The sequence below is a fragment of the Dendrobates tinctorius genome, unplaced genomic scaffold (genome assembly GCF_039654945.1).
Source record: "Dendrobates tinctorius isolate UK_male_01 unplaced genomic scaffold, ASM3965494v1 ptg000016l, whole genome shotgun sequence".
In the NCBI taxonomy this organism is placed as follows: Eukaryota; Metazoa; Chordata; class Amphibia; order Anura; family Dendrobatidae; genus Dendrobates; species Dendrobates tinctorius.
The window spans coordinates 57,010,001-57,035,360 of record NW_027361684.1 but is presented as its reverse complement, the minus strand read 5'-3'; the positions used below and the strand labels follow the sequence as shown (position 1 = coordinate 57,035,360).

The following is a 25,360-nucleotide window of genomic DNA, read 5'->3' as shown; positions in this document are numbered from 1 at the left end:
CTAGGAGATCGCCCGTGGTCTGGTTGGTCTCTGCTGGTGTGAGACCCCTCTCTGAAGATTGACGACAGGGTGGTGACCTATGTTTCTGTACAGAATACCCTATTACATTGACATTGTTACCGGTCTTGCCGTAGCTGGAGTTAGGAGATTATGTAGAACACTGGTTTTTACTTTAATTAAAAATTAAAGGATTTTAATAGCAAATCTCCGGAAAACCTCCGAGTTCTGGCAGGAGTATTAAAAAGGATGTCACTTATACTTACCTCATTCTGCCTCTTTTCTGAGTCGCCGGAATCCTCAACTTTTTATGGAGAAGCAGTGACGTGACGCTTGCGACATGCCGTCACATATTTAGTATAATGCCAAATAGCATCTCATAACGACCAGAGTTCAGCCTTTATTTTTTAAGCTAAGCTTAAAAATACTGAACTCTGATTAGTTGTCAGAAAACAAGACTCCTTTTCTGCCGTTTTGCTCCATGAACTCGGTCTTGTAATGGGGGGGGGGGTTAACTTATTTATCAACTTACGAAAAGGGATTCTGAAAATGAGAGGGGGGAAAAAAAAAGCTTTTCTGTTTGGTCTTTACCAAGGGGGCGTGGCTCGCGTGATTCTCTGGAGACGTGCTCTGTATTATTACTCAGAACCACGCCCCCTTGTAAAGACCATAAAAATTAGCACTGAATAAAAAGGCCCAGATCTCTGGAACTGTATGGAGGATTAAAAAACAAACAAACAAAAAAAAAAAACAGAATACTCAAGGGAGCATCGGGAATAAAATACGAGTAAAACATGGCCACTTCGGACCTGGTGACGGCTTGTGTCACTTAGCCGCAGCTGTCAGTTCTGCTGGAGCCGCAGGTAACAGCGCTGGTGGAATGTGAAAGGGAAATCTCAGTCACCGATAAGTAGTAATTACTCTTTACCGCCAAACTTATCCTTGGCCGTGGTCGGGACAGAAATCCCCCGTAGATCTCTATGGAGACTCTGTATGTGATGGTGATCAGGTGCAGATGGCTGTGTATTCACAGCGGAGATGAGTAACCTGTGTCCTTTTATACCTGTTGTGAAACTACAACTCCCAGCATGATTTGATAGCCTGTCACTGGGAATGCCAAAAGTAGTGGTGATGTGTCAGCCAGGCCTGTATGTAGGATTACATGGCTGCCATTCAGATGTACAGACTGGCTCTTCACGTAATAAAAGGATGACGCAACGCTACCGGAATGAAAGCCACTGTCGTAGAGGTGCTGTGCCTCACACGGGGTCCCGAGCTTGGGTTCCCAATTTTTAATGTCCAAATAGGACATATATTTACGGTGCAAGATTATCATGAATGGCTCATATCACAATAATCTTGCGGGCTGCCAATCAGCCGGTGAAGAAACAGAATGCTTGTTCGTCAGGCGAAATGATCTTTTGGTTTGCTGAAAAGATCACCATTCTCAGCTGCACAGTGTTCCGTCTAAGCAGGACCCGCATCATTGTGAATGATGGCTGCCTATGTGTACTACATCTATTAGGCCGGGGTCACACTGGCGAGGAATACGGCCGAGTGAGAGGCGCTAAAAGCACGCATTACACACGGACCAATGATTCTCTATGGGGTCCCTCGCACCAGCCGTATATTTCTCATCCGTATTCTAGGCTCCGTGCCAATCGCAGCATGCTGCGATTGTCAGCGTACTACGGCCGTAGTTCGCCAATGCAAGTCTATGGGTGCGCAAAAAATACGCATTACACACGGACCACACATGTGACTTGCGAGAAATACGCACCAGGTGTCTTTTAGCAAAGCCGGCAATTCAGTGCACTATACAGTAAACTCACACTGACAGGTTTAATAAAGAAAGAAAGAATAGATATAAACACATAGAATACATATACGGTATATATACATTCTATGTGTCTATATCTATTCTTTGGTTTCTGTTATAAACCCTGTCATAGGGCTCCATTATATGTCCATTTTGCAAGCCTGCGAGAAAATCTCGCCATACGGATTACATACGGATTACATACGGATTACATACGGATGCTTACATGCGCAAAATACACGACCACTCCTTGCTTACGGATTACATGCGGAGCACTGTTTAGGGGCCATTCATCCGTATTACACATGTAAAATACTGACCGTATTTTGCGCAGGTTAGTGTGACTCCAGCCTTACAGATCATTCGGTGCCTATCTGAGTTGGGGACGGCCTGTGTAAACAGACTATTGACCGATCGCCGATCAGGAAACAAGTAGCTGTGGTTGCTTAGTGATGCTGGCCGGTTCGTGTAGACCTCTAGCTACTTAAGGGGGTTCTTCACATCTGACTATCATGTTCCTCCTACCGCCTGCCATAGCTAGACCTCCCGTATGTCTCCTAACCCAAACTCAACAACTTCATATGCATAAATGAGGCTGAGTTCGGGTCTGGAGACACCGTGCTCGATACGCGGATCGTGAATGTCGGATGTGTGAAACCGGCTGCAGTTTAACTGATTGCTTATTAGATGGAACACAGTCAACGACAATGATAAAGGACCAGAAATCCAAGTAACCCCCATTACTGTGCCCAGTGATCTGGCGGGTTCCATGTGGTAGTAATGTAGTCCTGCTCCTTGCTGAGATGCCGTTGATGACACTCATTACCTGTTGCTCCAGGTTGCGGTCGGATCTTGTTACCCCTCGCACTATTACAATTATATCATTTTATTCCACTTCACATTTTGTTTTTGCAATGTGAGCCAGAACTAGTAAATTTAACCAATTAGTAGTATTAAACTGCCTAAAATCTGCCATGCCCAGTAGTAGTAGCACATTCTCTAACGTTCTCTTACCTGTGACTAGCGATAGATGTCTGATTGTCCAAGGTCCGAAACCCAGCACCCCTGCCGATCAGCTGTTACTGGTGTCAGCTGCGGCCGCTGGCTGGAAGTACTCACTTACCGTCTTCTGATAGTGGCGCTCAGGATACTACACATCCACATCCTATTGATTTGAATAGGAGGCGGATGTGCAGTACCACGCCTCGGCCACTACCAAGACGGAGCAGCTCGGTAAGTGAGTACATCCGGCCGCCGACACCGATGACAGCTGATCGGTGGGGGTGCTGGGTGCCGGACCCTGGACAATCAGACATTGATGAAGTCATCAATATAAATGTAGTGGACACCCTCTTTAATATGTTTTCTTTTACTGTGCTTTCATCTCCTCTTTTAAATACAGTTTGCGTTGTGCAGGGTTGATCATGTGATGAAAAGGATGTTTCTTGTTGCCTGAAATTCCTGTATGGTTCTGCAAAAATGACCTACTCCAATTTGATACTGCTAAGGAGCTGCATATTCTCATTAGTAATTATATGTCATGAGCATTTCTGCTTTTTTTTACTTTTAGAAATTGTGTGTATATTGTTTAATTACTTAAAGGGAATCTGTCACCAGGTCTTTGCTACTTCATCTGAGAACAGCATAACATAGGGACAGAGACCCTGAATCCAGCGATGTATCACTTAGTTTGATGAGTGCAGCAGTTGTGATACATTAAGAGTTTTTAGATGTAGCAGAGCTCAGAAAGCTAATCCCACCCACACCACAGCTCTCTATGTACATAATATATTGACAGTGAGCAGCTAATCAGTGCTGGCAGAGTGGTTGGACCAGATCTCATGCAGGGACCATCCTGCATACTGTTGATAGACTGCCTTTAATAAGACTTTAACCTTATTTTTTTTAGGCAAAGTAATTCAGGCTGGTAAAAAAAAATTTCCCATGACTGCAGAAGTAGGTATCACAGTATAAAAATCAGATGTCCTGAACCAGATAGGTCTAGATACAAGGATCTGTGCAGTTTAATAGATGCCTTCCGAATATGATTGATACAGCTAATTAAAGGGGTTGTGCAGGTAGGGTATGTGATGACTTACTGATCAGTGGGGTTTCGATCGCTGGGACCTCTCCAGTCGGCAGAATTGGGAATTTTCTATCCCCATTACAAAGTTGAGCTGCAGGTAGGATAACACCACTTTATTCATCTCTCTGGGGCAAATAAAAGTTCCCTGCTCTTCCTATCGGTGCGGGACCCTGCGGTCAGACTCCAACAGATCAACACGTTATCACTTATCCTGTGGATAGATAAGATCTTGATGACAACGAACAACCCCTTTAACACTGAGCTGAGTCTAATGTGTCAAAAAATCCAATTCCAACACAGCCAAGGAGAATTTAGACATTATCTGACCTACAGTGATGATGCCATCACCTGAAGAGGAGCTGACATGAAATCACAATTCTGGAGTATTTTTTGATGTGTTGCAGTGTTCCTCTATTATTCCTACTAGACATTATGAATAAAGTCCCCACAAGGTCTACCGTTACCCTGTCAGTGCTAGATTTGTAGCGGCACACCCCTTTGATAATGGGGGATGGTAACACCCAATTGTCAAGTTATAATTTCTAGAAAAGATAACAGGAATAACTGTTAGGCGTCGGGTTCCTGCACAGCGGGAATCCCGAGCCTTACTTCCAGCGGTCTCCCATTCCTCTCCAGCCGCAGAGGAGGTTGCTCAGCAAACTCGTCGGTCCCAGCGCTCTGCCCAGACCAGCTCCGTGGGTTTGCTTGCTGCTGCCACCTCTGGCACAGCTATGGCAATGCATGCTGCTCAGCAGCGAGATTCTCCAGGGAATAAGTCCTCATGTCGGACCACTGAGCATGCCCGTGGAGTGATCTCCCATTGGAGATCGAAAGTCACGTGCTCAGGTCCTGCTCGTCTTCGGATTGGCCCATCCGAGAAGCCAGGAACGTCCCGGACGCTCGCGGCTATAAAAGGTTCGCATGGCCGCTCGGCCATGCGCTAAGATAGACTGTAATTACAGACTATGTGGAGTGAGTGATGTATGCACGTATGAATGTCTCTGGTGACTGACTCATTATGAAACCCCTACCCTTGGTACGCATGTGTTGTGCAGCCTAGCCTGCTAGCGCCCAGGCTTAGGCAGGTCAGAGTCTGAGACAGGCATTGGTCATCATTAGTGACTCGGCACGCCTCAGTGCCCGTGCTCCACACTCCATAGCCAGCGTCTATAGTGGCGCTCATGGCAGTGACACCGCAAGCTCACTGGGCCTAGATGGACACTAACCCTGTGTCCTTGGGGTAGAGTTTTGTGGCCGCTTGCTGTGCGCTCTTTGGCCGAGCTCTGTGAGTTAAACAGGCTCCGGCATCCACGTTCAGCGGCTGCGCGGCTCTGTGAATTAACAGAGTCCGCTCCTGTTCACTTTGGGTGACGTAACCCACGTGTGACTGTTTTTACTCCACTCTATTCTTCCGCCATTTTCTAGCAGCAGTGTACCACCTCTGCACGGTGGACTCCGGGCTGCGAACGCACCTACTACTACTTTATAATTTGGTGCATCCCGCCAGCCCTAACAATAACACAGCCGACAGGAATGAGAAAAGATCCTTCTGAATTGTATGTTTTGATGGAAAATTCTAATATTTGCCAAAACCACACGTCAGGAGATGTGACCGGTCTTGGATTTACATATTAAAGTCCAGGACAATGACATTTTGAGCTGTGTCTTTCTGTTAAAAGTGTATTTTTCTTGCAGCCTGTGTACATTTAGATATTTTCAGGGGGCTGTGAGCACAACCTCCATCTGTGGACATCGGGCACTCAGACCATCCTCATGGAGTCGGTTTCTAACCATTTGTGCAGACACATGCACATTTGTGGCCTGCTGGAGGTCATTTTGCAGGGCTCTGGCAGTGTTCATCCTGTTCCTTCTTGCACAAATGCTGAGGTAGCGGGTCCTGCTGCTGGGTTGTTGCCCTCCTACGGCCCTCTCCATGTCTCCTGATGTACTGGCCTGTCTTCTGGTAGCGCCTCAAGCCTCTGGACACTACGCTGACAGACACAGCAAACCTTGTTGCTACAGCTCGCATTGATGTGCCATCCTGGATGAGCTGCACTCTGAGCCACTTGTGTGGGTTGTAGAGTCCGTCTCATGCTACCATGAGTGTGAAAGCACAACCAACATTCAAAAGTGACCAAAACATCAGCCAGAAAGCATTGGTACTGAGATGTGGTCAGTGGTCACCACCTGCAGAACCACTCATTTATTGAGGGTGTCTTGATAATTGCCAATAATTTCCATCTGTTGTCTATTTCATTTGCACAACAGCATGTGAAATTGATTGTCAATCAGTGTTGCTTCTTAAGTGGACAGTTTGATTTCACAGGAGTTTGATTTACCTGGAGTTATATTCTGTTGTTTAAGTGTTCCCTTTATTTTTTTGAGCAGTGTATTATAAAAATGTCAGTTATATCTTGTTTATTAGAACCTTTAACTGGATTTTTTTTTTTTTTACTAGAAAAGAGAAAATCCTCAAATTGGCGCTGCTCCACTGATACTGGAATAGTTTTTCGTTTTCTTCTGTGCTTCTTCTGTGTTCTAAAGTTATGCCCTCGTGAAAAAGAAAGATGCAATTTGTTCCCCCTTCAACCAACTGGGCGTATACCACAGAACTTCTCTGTGGGCGGTTTCTTTTTTTTTTTCCTCTGATTGGCCAGCATCAGAACACAACTACGCCCACAGAGCAGTTCTGTGGTAGACGGCCAGTTGGTCGAAGGGAAAATTTGCACTATTATTTCCAGCGGGCATAACTGTAGAACGGAGGGACGCAGAAGAAAAAGAAAAACTGTTCCAGAGTCAGCGGAGCTTCAGCAATTGGAGGAAGTACTCAGTTTAAATGAAAATATCCAGTGAAATATAAGACTTTCTTGCAGCTGATAAACATTAAGTATTGGAAGCCTTACATATATCTAGCTCAGATATACAGACCTATTCATGCATACACATATTGCTGTATAATAACAAGTGTTTCTCAGTGATTGCGCTGATTTACAGTGACTTATCACCGTGGTAGAATGCCATACCCTTTTCCTATCCTATTCTAGGTTTATAAATTCATTTTGTGAGCATAGATTTGGGAAGAATTGGTGTCGATGACTGCGTATGTCTGTATCTGCCATGAGTCATTTGGTTTATGACTTTCTGGTTCTAATTTCACAATCTGTCAACGGTATTTTAAAATGTTGTTCAGTAATTAATGCAGCCGAAGGAGCCGCTATTGAAGCATTTGTCCACATTATTGCCCTCCGATGTGTTCTGCTCGGTGGGATGACAAATTAGAAAAGCTAATTATAAGTGTACTCTCTACACTGAGTGACTTGTACTGTGTCGCACCATGCAGATCTGTTTAACACTGTGCTCCACATTTACTTTCTTTTTTTTTTTTTTTTTTCCTATATGGAAAATGTTTTGACCTACAGTAGGTGTATGTGCCGGGACGAGAAGCGTTTCGGTATGCAAACATTGCAGTGATGGGTTTTCCAGATGGTAACACTGTAATGAATGGATGTCTGTTGTGTGCATATGGATCGTAGGACGTGCACTGACATATATGTATATTTTGTTGGCAGACGTTTTATGATTTAGCCTTACTTTTATGTAGTTTAATCCATTTTTTTAATCTATACTGAAATCCACTGTTGTGATGATGATTGTTTAATATCTTATATCCAGACATATTCTTTTTCTTTATTTTAATTATCTTTTTTTATCATTTTTTTTTTTTTTTGCATCTTTCTTCAGACTTCCTCTCATCCAGGGCCGGTTTTAGAGAAAGTGGGGTCCTGGGCAAAAGTTTAAAGTATGGCTCCAAATGTTCACATATTGCACCATCACACAGAAACATTTAGGATGTACTTACATACACAGAGTTCAGGCCATTAAAGGGAATCTGTCACCCTTTTTTTCGGCTTGCAGCTGCCGGCGTAGACATCGGGGGCTTATCTACAGCATTCTGTAATGCTGTAGATAAGCCTCCGATGTAACCTGAAAGATAAGAAAAACACGTGTTATTATACTCACCGGGGTGGGCGGTCCGGTCCGGTGGGCGTTGCGGTCCGGTCCAACACCTCCCTTCTTCATGCGATGACGTCCTCTTCTTCCCTTTCTGTAATGGCTGCGGCACAAGCGCACTGCTCTGCCCTGTTGAGGGCAGAGTGGAATTCTGCAGTGCGCAGGCGCCGGACCTCTCCAGATGCCTGCGCACTGCACGACTCTGCTCTGCCCTCAACAGGGCAGAGTAATGCGCCGGAGCCACTACAGAAAGGGAAGAAGAGGACGCCATCGCATGAAGAAGGGAGGCGTTGGACCGGACCGCAACGCCCACCGGACCGGACCGCCCACCCCGGTGAGTATAATATAACGTGTTTTTCTTATCTTTCAGGTTACATTGGAGGCTTATCTACAGCATTACAGAATGCTATAGATAAGCCCCCAATGTCTATGCCGGCAGCTGCAAGCCGAAAAAAAGGGTGACAGATTCCATTTAAACGAGCGTGATCGACAATATTGAAGTCGTTCGATGCTTGTTCCCGAGTTTCTTTACACCGGCTGAGGAAGAATGATGGGGACAGATAGTCCTCGGTACAGTATAATGCAGGTCCCATATATAACATATAGTATAATGCACCCACCATGGTCCTTGATAGAGTATAATTCAGCCCCCCTCATAGCATATAATACAGCCCCACTCAGGGCATATTGCAGCCGCACACACAGTATATTGCAGCCGCACACACACAGTATATTGCAGCCCCCCCACATACACAGTATAATGCAGCTCCCTATACACACACAGTATAGTGCAACTCCCCCCAACACACAGTATATTGCAGCTCCCCCCAACACACAGTATAGGGCAGCTCCCCCCAAAGCACAGTATTGTGAAGCTGCCCCAACACACAGTATAGTACACACACATCTCACCTCGCCTCCTTGGTCCCTGCACTGCTCCAGGCTCTGCACCGATCTCATCGGCTCCACTGCTGAGTCACAAGCAGAGGGGGAATGAAGGGAGAGGGAACGAACACACACACATCTCACCTCCTTGTTCCCCGCACTGCTTCAGGCTCTGCTCTGGCCTCATCGGCTCCACTGAGTTACAAGCAGAGGGGGAATGATGGTAGAGGGAATGTCAGCTGACGCTCTCTCCATCACTGTTTTCAACTGTATCGGCATCTATGATGCCGATACAGTTGACTGAATGATGGGGGGGCCCTCTTACGTGCCCCATAGCAGCTACTGGCTGGGGGCCCCTGGAGGAGCAGGGGCCCTAGGCAGCTGCCTGGTCTGCCTGCCCCTAACACCGGCCCTGCTCTCACCTCTGGCATATTCTTTTTCTTTACTTCCTCTTTCTGCACCATTTTTTTTCCTTTGCCTTGCATGGGGTTGCTAAATAATGTGACCACAACCTGCAGCACTCATCAAGGTGAAGCTTCAAGAAAGGTATAAACATGCATTGTGTGGTCAAAAGTATGTAGACACCAGTTGAAAATAGTGGGGTTGAATGATTTAAGGTTGTGTTCACACCTTGCAGGCATGTTTTTTTTTTTTTTTAACTCAGTCATGGAAAAATGCACCATTTTTTGCAGAAATACACACCGATTTTACAACAGTCACATGAACAAAATGCTTTGCGGCTTCAACATGTGAACGCAGCCCAGACCACACTGGTCACTGAGAGGCGCACGGCATGAATCATTCTCCTTAGACAATTACTAGTAATAAAATGGGTCACAGCATAATTGCCTGTGTCATAGCTGCATATTATATGCTCATAAAGGGTGAAATTGTCAAAATTGACTTTCTGATGACAGAGGCTCTGAGCTGATTACCATTCACTGGCACACATTCACACTTTCTCAGCCACTAAGATTTTATTAATGTGGTTCACACAGGACGCTTGCTCACCAATTTCTAGACCGCCTATAGACGTTAAAGGGAATCCGTCAGTATGTTTCTGATGTGAAATCTGAGGTAGGGGTTAAAACACAGAATTCCATGATGTGTCACATATCAGAATGTGGTGTTGCTTACTTACAGTGAATGTTTTATCACCAATACATTATCATTGCTGTGACTAAGCTGGAGCATGGGGACTTGTCTGACTCCGCCCCCTCCTGTGATAAGCAGCTCATTGTCAATACACAATATACACAGAGAGCCTGGTGTGGGCGGGGTTAGCTTTCAAAGCTCCGCTTCATGCTAAATCTAAAAATTCTGTGTCAAAACCGCTGCACCCAGTAAACTAAGTGATACATTGTTGGATTCAGGGTCTGTTTTTCTACATGATGCTGCTCTCAGTTAAGGTAGCAAAAACCTGCTGACAGGATTACCTTTAAAGGGAACCTTACAGCATGTTTTTAATTCGGAGATAGTAATATGGCTGTATAGATGCTTGTCCCCAAACAAAAATGACACCTTTTTTGGAGAGATCTGATGTCCCAATCATAAGAAATCTAGTATGGGAACCATAGCCAGGGTGCAGTGGGGGAGTGTTAAAGCACTTGGGCTGCTTCTTTCAAGTTCAGTGACACGCCCCTAGTGCACTTGCGGCCTGATTTGCATATAGCTTCTGCAGTAGATTTCTCATGACTGGCAAATCTGATCACAAAAAAAAAAAAATATAATTATTGGAGAACGAACACCTTTACAGACATAACAATAGGTAAAAATGTGCTCCCAGGTTCCTTATAATGGAGAGAGATGCTCGTTCCTGGTAGGTGCAGGTCCCAGAGGTTGTGTCTGCATCCATGAGACATTTCTTTTGAGATGGGAATACCCCTTTAAATTGCTTTCAGAGCCAGTTTGGTGCTTACTAGTAAGTGTTCGTACAGGCGCACTGTGCGCTTAGTGCTTCAGTTCATGACATTATGGACGTTGTGAATTTACAGCTGAGCTGTTGTTGCTTCTAATTGTTTCCTCCACTCATATTAACAACACTTACAAATTATCAGGGCCGTGATAGCAAAACGGAAATATGAGGAACTGAATAACCTAATACAAAGGGTACTATGGAACTTACATTATTAGCATATTGTTAGGTTTGGCCATAAATATCAAATTAATGGGCGTCCAATGGCCTACACCCCCACTAATCAGCTGATAGAGAGCAGTGCATCCCCGTCATTGTTTGCTAGGCTCAGCTTTCATACATTTAGTACCAGTCACAGGCACTACAACATGTACTGAGCAGTGCCTTGTACACGATGAAAGTGACCCCATACACATCTATCTAGTCAGATGACCCCACCCGTCTGACATTTATGGTCTATTCTAAAAGTAAACTTCTCATTATATAATCTTATATAGAATGCAGGACGTGTCCTTCTGTCCTAAGCAAGGATAGGTGGCACCTACGCAGTGTGGTGCTGGAGTCAGCATGTGCGCATACACAGTGTCATCAACAAAATGGCACCGGATATCGTGGGATGCACATACTTTGATTCCAGCACAAAAACTCTACTACAATGTCAATAAAGCAGTGCCTTCGCCATTATCCCTATGGCCTGGCTGGTGTGTGCGCACTGCTATGTTGCTATGTTGACGTTCTAGTACGTGACTTCAATAAAATGGCGCCAGAGTAAAAATTTCATCTTTTTTTTTGCTAATTAATACTTTAATAAAATTAAAAACGTACCAATGAAAAGTTCGCCACTTGTTCATGGATCAGGCTCGATAGCCAATATATATAATTAGTTATTATAAATCCCTTTTAAAGGAGTATTCCCTAAAAACAAGTTATCCATAATGTGATAGGACATAACTTAGTAATCCTAATCGCTGAAGCATTAGCCTGCTGGGATTCCCATTGATCCCAAGACCAAAAACGGTGCTATATGCAATGCCATCCGGAGGTGAGCGAACGTTCTCATGTGCGGCCTCTGCTCCATTCATTGTCTGTGTGACTGGCCCAGTACTGTATTTGGAAGTCCCATAGACAATAAATAGAATGGAGACCGCACATGCGCATCTCCGTTTCATTATGAAGGGGGTGCACAGCCACATTTTGGGGTTCTAAAGCCACAATCTTGGAGTTGCTGGGGGACCCAGCACTCAGACCCTGAGCAATCGGCAAGTTACCCCTAATCCAGTAGATAGGGGATAACTTTGTTCTTTTGTTAATAATCCTGTAAGTCACATCACAAGGATTTAGAAGTGCGGCGTTATGTTAAGAACTTACTGTGACATTTTCTGGTATTCATCGGAGGAAGAAGTGAGCTGTGAATATTTATGATGAGTTATCTGTAAAGGGTAAGGTCTCTCCACATTCTTCAGCACGCTGTTGCTTCTGCTTGTTACATGCAGCATGTTGCCACCATGTTGGCCGTGAACTTACATGACAAGGCCATCCGTGTTACCATCACAGTCAAGTGGTACGTTTAGTAAATTTGTAGCCGTACACTTTACTTTTTGTTATTTCCTGCTCTCACAATGTAGCCTAGAAATAAGAGGATTTCCTGCAACTAGTTACTTGTATTAAAGCAAGGAGGGTGACATCCGTGCTATGTGTTTCCTTGTGAAAATAATGCCTGCTGTCCTTTAATGTCTTAGAGGGAAGGAGGCATTTCTGCATCGAGCAGACAGGAACATTAGATTTATTTCACGACTTTGAGTAAGTTTTATGTTTAGTGTCCCTCCTGTTTCAGATACCATAGACCGGGGCCGGACTGGCCATCTGGCAATTCTGGCAAATGCCAGAAGGGCCTGTTTGGTCGTGGGCTGTCTAATCTGCTATGTTGTTAACAGAATCGGTGTTCTCAAGACACCCACACTGCTAAGAGTTGTGACGGAGCACAAAGTCGCTGACTCCGTCATTTACCCCAACAGGCCACTGGTATCATTAGAAATACTGGTCAGGTAAAAAATCTTCCTTTCTTCCATCCAGGGTGATATCTAATATATAAAGCTCAATGTGTGTGTGTATATGTCCGGGCCTGGCATCCGCACCGTCGCAGCTACAGCCACAAAATTTGGCACAGTCACACGTCTGGACCCTGAGAGCGTCATAGGCTATGTTGTGAGGTGAAATTTTAACCCCGCGCATTCCAATTCACCAAACAATTTTGCTCCTATCTACATAATGGGGGGGAAAAGTGAAAGGAAAAGTGTTGGAGGCAAATTGACAGCTGCCAGATGTGAACAAGGGGGACTGAAAGAATGAGAGTGATGTCACCAAAGAGTATATACCGCACAGTTGCTAAGGTGGAGCCCTGACATGGGATACTCACCACACAAGGGGATATGAACACACACAAAATGCACCACACACTACCACGTGCTTCATCACATATACCACCCTCAGCACACATTTCACCACACATACACCAACCTCGCCACATAAAAGTCGAAACACAAAAGTCGCCACTCAAAACTCGCCACGCTGTCCCAGAGCTGTTTAAAAGATGAAAAATGAGTTGTGATTGGTTGCTATCAGCAACAGTTTTCTTTGTAGACAGTTGTGGTAACTGAGGCCTATTATTCTTATCATTTCTATGGTGTTATCGTCCTTCTGTAAAGCTGGAAATAACACAACTTATTACCGTGCCAACAAAGACCACCCTCTGACACAGACTGCAGGGGGAGCCCAGTATCACACAGGATAGGATTAGATACACAGCTCAGCAGTCAGTATCACACAGGGTAGGATTAGATACACTGCTCAGCAGTCAGTATCACACAGGGTAGGATTAGATACACTGCTCAGCAGTCAGTATCACACAGGATAGGATTAGATACACAGCTCAGCAGTCAGTATCACACATGGGAGGATTAGATACGCAGCTCAGCAGTCAGTATCACACAGAATAGTATTAGATACATGGCTCAGCAGACAGTATCACACAGAATAGGATTAGATACACGGCTCAGCAGTCAGTATCACACAGGATAGTATTAGATACATGGTTCAGCAGACAGTATCACACATAATAGGATTAGATACACGGCTCAGCAGTCAGTATCACACATGGGAGGATTAGATACGCAGCTCAGCAGTCAGTATCACATAGGATAGGATTAGATACACCGCTCAGCAGACAGTATCACACAGGATAGGATTAGATATGCAGCTCAGCACACAGTATCACACAGAATAGTATTAGATACATGGCTCAGCAGACAGTATCACACAGAATAGGATTAGATACACGGCTCAGCAGTCAGTATCACACAGGATAGGATTAGATGCACGGTTTTTATGTGCAATATAATCATTATAATTTGTTATAACCACAGTTGGTACCTATGCCCAGGCAACGCCGGGCTCTTCAGTTAGTAATATATCCCATCTGGTGCTTGGGGATGGGAACAACATGAACCTGTGTGATTTCAAATGCCAGGGCTGAATTTCATCCCCAGTCCGCACCTGCCGTAGACCACCCTACATACGTCGTGCCTCTGTCACATGGGTTATCTATCTTCTGGGCCCCTCAGCTTTCCTCCTGCTGTTCGTTCCTCACACCGTGTAGATCTTCACAAAGTCTTCACTGACTCCATAGTATTTGCATTTATGAAGGCAGCTGAACCAAGTATTGGGAACCTGTCGCCTGTTTTATTTTTCAAAACTGTTTCCAACCCACTGTCTTACATGGAAACACCCTTCTTAATTTCTGGCTATGTGACCAAAGCTGAGCGCGTCCAGAGATTGAAAAACTTCTGCACTATGTGTTGACTAGCACTAAAGAACCGGCGGACATACCATTGGTGCAACCTGGGTGGCCGCACAGGAGCCCAAGGGGTGGAATGGTACATCATGATGAACTGTTGGACTGCAAAATGCCCATATAGTCTTCTTACACAGGGGCCTTCTTCTGTCTGCTCCCGGGCTGAAGTGTCCTCTTGGCGTATCCAGAGCTCCCATGTGTCCAGCTGAACCAGCACTTATTCAGGCCATCTTTGGATTATTGATTTGGATGTTGCATCTTATGTCCTCCATAGGCCTCTCCACATCCAGATATTTGGGGACCTGCACCTGTGTATCATGAAAATAAATTGCCCACCACAGGGAATTGTCAATGTGACTTCACAGGTAATCAGAATGTGAACCCACTGCTATGGCTAGAGATTAGTTTCATTCTGAGCATACACCAACCTAAGGTTCTCTGGTGTTGGTGGCTCAGCTCTTAGACTCCATCGCTTATCCAGCCAAATATGCTGGACAAAATAATGCGGCATGTTGTGCCTGTCACAAGGTTTTTGTTAACTGGTGGCTCAGTGGTTAGCACTGCAGCCTTGCAGCGCTGGGGTCCTGGGTTCAAATCCCACCAAGGACAACATCTACAAGGAGTTTGTATGATCTCCCCATGTTTGGTATGGGTTTTCTCCAGGTTCTCTGGTTTTCTCCCACACTCCAAAGACATACTGAATTTAGATTGTGAGCCCCGATGGGGCCACTGCTAATGTCTGTAAGGCGCTGCGGAATAAGGTAGCCCTATATAAGCAAATAATAATATAGTAAAATAAGAGGAGCATAACTTAAGAAAAGAGACCATGAATCCAGCAATGTATCACTTAGTTTACTGGGTGCAGTAGTTGTGCTACAATCAGAGTTTTTTTTATGTAGCAGAGCTCAGAAAGCTAACCCCGCCCACACTCCTGATTAGCAGCTTTCTGTTAACATTGTATATTGATAGTAAGCTGCTAACCAGTGGTCGTAACGTGTTGGACCAGGATGCACGTGAGCCGTAGTCCTGTGGCGTTAATTACCTGCTGATAAAACTCTCATTGTATTGAAACTACAGCACACAGCCTAATAAGTGGCACGTCTCAGACCCTACCTCGTGCTGCTCTCAGATTACATAGCAAAAACCTGCTGACAGATGCCTTTTAATGCCTTGTAATCCTAAGGTCTGTCCTATGCATCATTTGTAAGACTCCATAAGCGTGTTTGTTGGACTGCACTGTTATAAATAACACTTTATTGGGGCTATTTCTGTTACATTACTATGTATGCTATGAAATCCACTACAATACTGAATATAAAAAAAAAAATGTAGATGATACTCTTGGAAACTTTCAAATGGCATTTAAGAAATAAATTGGTTTCCTGGCAGATAATTAAGTGCTGAATATGATGTTAAAATGTGATGCCAGCGGAATGATTTGTGTCAAACAGAATTCAAGTAATATATCAACCCTTATGGCTTTGGAGATTATGGTGTATTTCCGAGGTTAGCAGGAAGTGTTCTGAGGTTTCATTGATTTCGACCTTTTTGGACCTCGGCAGAGATCTGTCTGGTAATCTACACTGCGGATTACAGCGAAGTGACACGTCTTTCATTCAAGAAAAATTATAATCCATTTTATCAGCCGTGCTACATCTTATGTTATTGCTTAATGCACGAGTTTTTGTATGGAGGTAAATATACTGTCTATTATTATGCAAAATAGTTATTAAAGGGGAGCGATCACCAAGTCAGAAGCGGCCAGTTTGGGCTTTTATTTTATTTTTGATGCTCTTCTGAAAAATTTTCTTTTTTTTTTTTTTTTATATCCACGATATGATTAGAGAAATATGGGCCTTTTTATTTAGTGCAAACTTTTACGGTTTTTCCAAGGGGGCATGGCTTACAGGATTCTTTAGGCTGCTGCATTATTCTTTGGAGTCATGACCCCTTGAGATAGAAATAAAAAAAAAATTGCACAAACTATAAAGGCCAATATCTATAGAAAAATATGATAAAAATAGCCTGAAATACTCAGGGGAATAGTGGGAATAAAATAAGGGCAAAAACTGGTCACTTTTCACCTGGTGACAAGTCCTCCATAATGCTGCAGATTTCAGCTTTCAGCAGAATTATTCTGCGCTCAGACGCTGTGGGAGAAAGAACTGTGGTACGTCGGACAGTCATCAACCATTATCTTTATCAGGACAACATGGAGGATTACAGGACGAGGGAACGCACAACCCAAGAGGACGTATAGTTCAGTCTATGGAGGAACTACACAAATCAACAGGCTGTAACAGTCAACACAACACCATCTGGTGTCCGCTCAACACAGTCCACCCAGCATAAACCTGGAGCTCTTGTATACTCCAACCATTAGTCTGACATTTTCTTGACATACAGTTGTAAAAACCTGGACAAACCCCAAGCTCCAGTTAGTCCATCTACCTAAGGCTAGTTTCACATTAGCGTTTACGGCCGCAGCGTCGGGCTGTGCACGGCCGCCGCTAAGCCCCGCCCCCTGCCGCGCCTCCGCAGTAGCTCCACCTACGGACGCAAGACGCTTCATGCGTCCTGCGTCCCCTATCTTTAGCACTGGGGACGCAGGCCGTACGCAGTATGCGTTTGGCGGCGCATGCGTCCTTTTGACGCTGCGCCAAACACAACAGGTTGCAATTTGGTGCGCTCGGTGCAGCGTCAAAAGGACGCATGCGCCGCCAAATGCATACTGCGCACGGCCTGCGTCCCCAGTGCTAAAGATAGGGGACGCATGCAGCGTCATGCGTCCGTAGGCGGAGCTACCGGAGGAGGCGCGGCAGGGGGCGGGGCTTAGCGGCGGCCGTAAACGCTAATGTGAAACTAGCCTAAGATTTGTTACTGATGCCTAGAAGTCCACTAAATCTAAAGCTACAAACCAGACATGCCTAAATGCATCTGCACTAATCCAGGGTGCAGCGGACCCAAGTAAAATGGCAGCTGCACAGGTGCCTAAATACCAAATGAAACAGCCAGCCTACAATCAGGGATTGGCCGTGTGGTACACCAGTGCAGAAGAAATAATCCGCATGTGGCAGTGTTCACACAGGGAATGCAGGGCTTCTGGTTCACAACCTCTTAGTAACACCATATGGGGGGCTGCCCAGTGCCAACTAGAATGCATCCCGTGTGAACAGAGGCCACAAGTGTGCAGAACCATTTGGGCCCAACTGCACCCTGAAAGAAATATAAAAACTTGTGGCCTCTGTTCACACGGGATGCATTCTAGTTGGCACTGGGCAGCCCCCCATATGGTGTTACTAAGAGGTTGTGAACCAGAAGCCCTGCATTCCCTGTGTGAACACTGCCACATGCAGATTATTTCTTCTGCACTGGTGTGCCACACGGCCAATCCCTGATTGTAGGCTGGCTGTTTCATTTGGTATTTATGCACCTGTGCAGCTGCCATTTTACTTGGGTCCGCTGCACCCTGGATTAGTGCAGATGCATTTAGGCCTGTCTGGTTTGTATCTGAATTTTTTTGGAGGATTTTTACCTCTTTTTGAGGTTTTTAAATCTAAAGCTAGGTGCTGGATCGGTGGAACTGTCTCTTGCGGTATTTTCTCCACTGATCTCACACGGTATCATTGTCAGACACTGCCGATCCACACTGTAAAACTGACTGATAGGACTGTTAGGCCGGGGTCACACTGGCGAGGAATACGGCCGAGTGAGAGGCGCTAAAAGCACGCATTAGACACAGACCAATGATTCTCTATGGGGTCACTCGCACCAGCCGTATATTTCTCATCCGTATTCTACGGTCCGTGCCAATCGCAGCATGCTGCGATTGTCAGCGTACTACGGCCGTAGTACGCCAATGCAAGTCTATGGGTGCGCAAAAAATACGGATTACACACGGACCAGATGTGTGACTTGCGAGAAATACGCACCCGGTGTCCTTTAGAAAAGCCGGCAATTCAGTGCACGATACAGTAAATTCACACTGACAGGTTTAATAAAGAAACTAAAGAATAGATATAGACACATAGAATACATATATATATATATTCTATGTGTCTATATCTATTCTTTGGTTTCTGTTAGAAACCCTGTCATAGGGTTCCATTATATGTCCATTTTGCAAGCCTGCGAGAAAATCTCGCCATACGGATTACATACGGATGCTTACATGCGCAAAATACGTGACCGCACCTTGATTACGGATGACATACGGAGCACTGTTTAGGGGCCATTCATCCGTATTACGCATGTAAAATACTGACCGTATTTTGCGTCGGTTAGTGTGACCCCGGCCTCAGAGATGTGATCAGTCCTACTGGCCAGTCAACCACAAGGGCCCGTCAGCGCACTGATCAGAAGGTGGGTCTTACATTCAGTGAGCACTCGTGTTGGTCTAATTACATGCCATTGTCCCTCTTGATGCGCTATATATTTACATTTATGTACGAAATCATGATTCTGACTCGGCTTAGACAGTTCTCCTGGTTAACATTTGGACGCCCTTTTTTTATGTTAGAATTGATTGGTTTGCCCTAACTACTATTTTTCTGGATCAGATCAGGTTTTCTCCCTATTCTTTATTCTGATTTTTTTTTTGTCCCAGCTACTCCGTTGATACAATGCAGGGGCCCATGCAGTGAAAGCCAGATCCCTACGTAGAGGAGAAACCCAGGGATCTACTGGGGACTTTCTGAGCAGAATGACTAATGCAATGTTCATGTCCATTCATGATGGCCCGTTTTCAGTTTAGTGGATTCCTTATACATTTGGTGTTTAGTTCCATCTGTCCATTCACTCTTACTCATACTTTGTCAGCAGTATATAAAACTGTATGAATACACACTCTAAAAATTGCTAGTTCGCAAAGAGCCGATGGTTGTCGCATGTAAATGGAGCTAAACTAACATTGATCGTCAGTTTGGGCTTGTTTTGTAAAAGGACCCTTCGGCCATGTGCACACGTTGAGTATTTGGTGAGGGTTTTTTGGGCTGGTTTTGTATTCTAGTATTGCATCTTATTCTCATTTGTTCCATTCTGCAATATCAGGCTCCTCCTGTAGACAAGAGTGGTGCTGTTCCTGCGCAGAAAGGAACCTTTCTTCCTGATCCTGGACAATCCCATTAATTAGAGCTGTAATCATTTTTATCAAACTCTTGGGATAGGAATTACCTGCAGGTAACTGCATTATGAAACCTGATTTCAGCAGTGGAATTTCCTGACCATAGTCTTATACTTACCAGCCACTGTCTTATGCTCTTCCCGGCATCACTCCGGCTTGCACCACCATCTTGTGACTGAAACTTCTGCCTGACCGGAAGTCAGACGTAACGGTCACAAGCTCCCAATGTAAGTCTATGATACCCTTGTTCTGGCCTCATTCTGGCTCTGATAGACTTACATTGAGTTGTGACTTCCAGAATGCCCAACGACTAAAGGCCCCGTCACACTAAGCGATATCGCTATGTGTGATACTTACCTCCGACCGGCTCCCCCGCTGATTATCGCTGATCGCGTGAGAACGTCCTGGGCCGTTTCTCGTCGCCAACTTCCTGCTGGGCTTCCTGTTGTGGAGACGAGCGACGTGTGGACGCGGGCGGGAGGACGTCAGGATCGCCTCGTCTGACAGGTAAGTAGCGACCGCCGACCCCTGCTATGTCGCTGTGTGGCAGCTCACTAGCGACCACTTAGCGATGCACCAGCGATCCTGACTGCGTCATATCGTTGTCGGGATCGCTGGTGCATAGTTACGTGTGACGGTACCTTAAGGGGGAGACACCACATGCGTAGTACTAGTACGGCGCATGTCGTGAAGGGGTTAAAGGGATATTCCCATCTCCAAGATCCTATCTCAATATGTAGTAGGTGTAATAATAATAATAATAATCATAATGTTAGTAAATACTTTCACTTGTTGAGATGTAGTATAGTTCTTCTGATTAGCTATATTGCTTACCCCATATGCAAGGCATTGCAGAAGCTTAGGTATCCATGATTACGGCCACTAGCAACTAACTGTCACTAGATGACTGGTCGTAACCATGGATACCAAAGCTACTGCAGTGCTCTGCACAAGGGGTAAGGAACATAGCTAATCAGTAGAACTATACTACATTCGCAATTTGGTGGTATTTGCTAACATTAATATTATTACACCTACTAGATATTGGGTTATGATTTTGGAGATGTGAATACCCCTTTAACTTTACAGTGATGTTGAATAACAATGACCCAGGAGCCAAGAGACTAGTCTTTTTATTTGTGTACGCACTGGCGTGTGGCCGGGCAGTGCTCCAAATCATAAAATAGTCTCCGTTCAATTACTATGAGATTTATTGCTGTCACGGCTGATGAGAGGCCTGATTGTGTGCTCATACGCTAATGCACGGCTTTGTGTTCGCGCTATTAAAACAGTGTGATTTCACACCCGCAATCTATATACAGTGTCATAACTCTTGTAGCGGAAATTACAGAGAAAAATCCAATTTAGGAGAAGAAAAGCCCTAAGACATTTAAAATTGTTCAAAAACCGATTGTTCAAAAAGAGATGACTCCGATAACACATTGGCGTACTCTTTACCTACGGCAGCCAATCACGGCACAGCTTAGATTTTTTTATGCTCCTAAATAAAAGCTGTGCTGTGATTTGTAAATACAAGAATAAGCCAGCGCTTCCACTTTAATGAAAATTTGATTGAAGTACCGGGTGCATGAATCCATGCACTGTCTGCCTTTGGGCTGCCGTAAATATATTAAATAAAAAAAGGTGATATGAGCTAATATGCCCAAATGTGGTGGTTATAAAGTCAGCTGAAGTGCCAATGACTAGAATCAGACTACCTGTACATATGGGGATCCACGGGAAAACCAGGCTGGTTGTCTTCCAGGAGATAGCAGGTAGCCGTTAGGAGAATCTCTGTGCATCCGAGGTCTCTGAATAGGCTAGTAGTCCTGTAGTTCGTAGTGTTGACAGGGTTCCGGCCGGTCACGCTGATTCGAAAACTGAATGAAAAAAAGTCTCTAGTTACGGACTCTTCTGTGGGCAAAAAGAGATTCTCCACTAATCCTACGCGTTTCAGACTAATCCTACGCGTTTCAGAGCCCCGTCCTCCTTATCTGGCAGATGAATTGACTTTATTACCACTACATTTGGGCATATTAGCGCATATCGCCTTTTTTATTTATTGTGCTGTGATTTGTTGAGTTGCTGTTAGACCCTTTCGCAAATCTTTGATTGTCTTTAAAGGGGTATTCTCATCTTTGACGCCTACGGCATATTCAAGCGAAATGTAATAAAATGTATAGTCGATTCGGGGCACAGTAAGAGTATCCATTTCTATCTCGAGAGTGAAGTCAAGATGAGCGCCAGTGTCGGTGTGAATGGTGGTCATAATTGCCATTCCCTTATATAGGAATTCTGACCACTTCTTCAGCTGACAGCAGAGGACTTCAGGGCCGGTTTCTCAAAATAGGTGCAGGCCCCATTGATGCCTTAAATGTACAAGATTGGACTCTTAGCTTGACATCATTTTTTGCAGTCACTCATTGTGACTTCAGATTTCCGAATCGTAACAAGGTGCCGCTGTCAGGATTGCCCTCTAGCTCCAACTCCAGCAGGCGGTCAGTGTGTTTTGCTTACACGAGGTCACATGCCGACTAGCTTCTCATATACAGAAGTGGATGAGGAGCTAGTCTGCATGTGACCGCATGTATGCATATCACATGCTTGTGGTCACTTCACCGCCTAATCGAACTGGAATCAGAAGGGAATTTTAGCAGTGTGCACATAGTACACTGTCAGTATTTGCCAATATGCAGTTGCACAAAGTAACTGCAGAAATGAATTTTTATTTTATCTAAAAACATTAATGTTACCTTTGGAAAAGTGTATAATCATAGAATTGTAACTCATACAATTAAAATATCTTGGAGATACAGTAGATAGAGCTGTAGAGGGAACGTGTAAGTCGATTCATGCTGCCCACATCACGTGCATGACTGCAGCCAGGTATACTTTAGTTGGACAGAGACCATAGGGAAAGACAACTACTCTAGTTGGACAGAGACCATAGGGAAAGACAACTAGTTTGATGCCATCTCTGGCCAACTTCTCCCCACGCCATTCCAGGTGATTGACAAGTCTCTCCCATGTGTGTACTTAGAGAGAGACCTGTCAATCACCTTTAGCGGCACTGGATTAGTCTCATCCCTTGCTATGGTCTCCAGCTAGGTCTTCAAATGCCAGAGCATTTCAGAGAAAACCATACCTGGTTGCAATGGTGTAGCCAGGCTCTGATCCATATAGCCTGTGGTTTGGGCAGCATAAATCAAGTGACAGGTTCCCTTTAAGGCCAAAAAATGGGTTTTGCTTTAGAAATTTAACACAGTTCATGCTTAAGCAATCCCATAACTCATCACGCTCCGGACAGGGAGAGGAGGACTTTCCTTACCTCCTGTTGGTCGTCACAGATGTTATAGCATTTAAAGTAAAAAAAAAAAAGGCTCAAGTTGCAATTCTAACACTAAAGCATTAAGATCGAGTTTTCTTTTTCCTGCGCTGATGCAATAACCTTTATGGTAAAGAGCCAAAGATTCAATCGGACAAAACTACAGAGGGATACAAGTTTCATCCTAGAGAGCGAAGCTCTGGAGCCATTCATTGTGGTTAGTGAATTACATAATTGGCTGTCTTTTAATATACGTAATTAGATTTGGTCCCTGTTCTCTCCTGTTTTTCAGGATCATAAATGGCATGGGAAAACACCTTATTAAAACATAACTTTTACTAATTATCTCACCCGTGTTACTTACATACTGACCAAAGCACTATATACCATAAACCTCATATGGCGAAGACTGCCAAATGCAAAGGTGCCAGTGCACAGAGAACATGTTTAGATCTCACCCATTTGAGCTGAAGGACATCCGGTTCTATAAGATTCCAAGGAAAGACGGGTCCAATTTTCTTTTTTGTCGGCCCTGTGTACCCAAGTCAGATCTAATATTAACCCCAGAAAAAAAAATTCTTCCCGACGCGTTTCTTTCTTGTAGGAAAAAAGCTGTTTTTTATATGGCCAAGATTGAAGTAAACTATATGCGTTTTTTGTGTCTTAGCAGCAATGTGTGCGCCTAATCTAACACTGAAGTAACTAAAATGTTTTTTTTTTTTTAATAGTCCATGGCTGTATTGTAAAGATGACTGTAGAACAAAAATATTGAGGTGCTGGACTCTATGACGCTCACCAATCACTTCCATGAAAGCTTCATGAAGTTAAAGGAAACTAAAATGTAAAACTTTTCTCAAATATACATTGTTAGAAAAACATGTAAAAAAAAATCCTGTTTAATTTAGTGATCAAAGCTCTGGTACTTTAAGAAAGGGAGCCGTTATATCAGCTGAAGCCGGGTTCTTCACTGCCTCACTATTTTGACATTTCCGTAAGACTTCCCGCTTATGAGCGGAGATGTACCACTGTTTGGGGGAGACTATGAATGGGCAGTAGTACGCTGCTATAATATGCATTCCTGTGTATAATGGGGCAGGAGAAGAATGAGGGTAAGGGTTCACTAACATTGGCATATACGGTAAATCGGACAAGTGCAATCCTATCAAAAATCGGATTACTCTTGGACCAATGTTATTCAATGAGGCCTATTTTTTTTTCTCAGCTGTATTCAGCATGAGAAAAAAAAATTACAGCATGCTGCAATTTCACTCCGAAATCGGACTGCGCAAGAAAAACATCTCATGCCATACATATACGGACGGATCATCAGCATGTTATGTAATTTTTGTAGATAGATTACAATTCTGTAACATAGGAAACAGTAAATGTTCGTCTAAAAGATTAATAGCTGCTGAGTAAAAAAATAGATTGCCTTCTTACAACACACGGATGACAAGTGAGAAATAAATCGTCCCACTTTTCTGGAGGAGAATGGGACAGTTTTTTTTTTTTTCTTTTTTACCATTTTTTTTTTATTTTTTTTATATTTGCAAGTGTGAGCGTACTCTAAATAAAGAAAAGGTAGGCAGTGAAAAGCTGTGATTTTTTTTTTGTTTTTTTTTTTTCATTTCTTCTGCTGGTTGTATGCATGTTGTGAGAAACTCAAATTTACATTTAACAAGCAACTGATTTTTTTTTTTTTTCTCTTTCTCTTGCGCGTTAACTCTTTACCGGCAGATACAGACGGGGATAAAATTGATGGTACCCTTCTGTTCAACTAGGAAAAATGCACAATGGTCACTAAAATACTTTGAAACTAACAAAAGTAATTGTGAATTTTAAAGGGACCCTGTCAGCAGTTTTGGCCACTATAAGATGCGGCCACTGTAAGATGCGGCCACTGCCTCTCAGGGCTTATCTACAGCGTTCTAGAATGCTGTAGATAAGCCCTCGGACAATCCAACTTGCAAGATAAGAAAAATAAGTTATATTATACTCACCCGGGGGGCGGTCCTGCCCAGTGGGTGTCGCGGGTCCGGTCCCTCCCATCTTCTTGTGATGCCGCCCTCCTGTTTCTTCATCGCTCCCCGGCATCGAGCTCCTGCGCAGGCATACTGATCTGCCCTGTTGAGGGCAGAGCAAAGTACTGCAGTGCGCAGGCGCCGGGAAAAGTCAGAGAGACCCAGCACCTGCGCACTGCAGTACTTTGCTCTGCTCTCAACATGGCAGATAAGGACGCCTGCACAGGAGCGCGATGTCGGGGAGCGATGAAGCAACAGGAGGGCGGCATCGCAAGAAGCTGGGAGGCGCCAGACCTGCACCTGTGACACCTATCGGACCGGACCGCCCT

The 25,360-nt window shown here is 44.4% G+C and overlaps 1 protein-coding gene across 8 annotated transcripts in view; it reads left to right on the top strand.

Moving 5' to 3' along the window:
• Window positions 1-25,360, top strand: part of CDKL5 (cyclin dependent kinase like 5) — a 482,089-nt gene that overhangs the window by 2,295 nt on the left and 454,434 nt on the right. Inside the window, exon 1 of one of the 8 annotated variants that reach the window (XM_073565892.1) lies at window positions 18,041-18,065. The exons of 6 other annotated variants lie outside the window; for them this stretch is intronic. The gene's annotated coding sequence lies outside the window, so the exon portion shown is untranslated. Of the gene's footprint in view, window positions 1-18,040; window positions 18,066-25,360 lie in introns of those variants that run through there. One more of the 8 variants, XM_073565894.1, reaches the window with a different exon arrangement.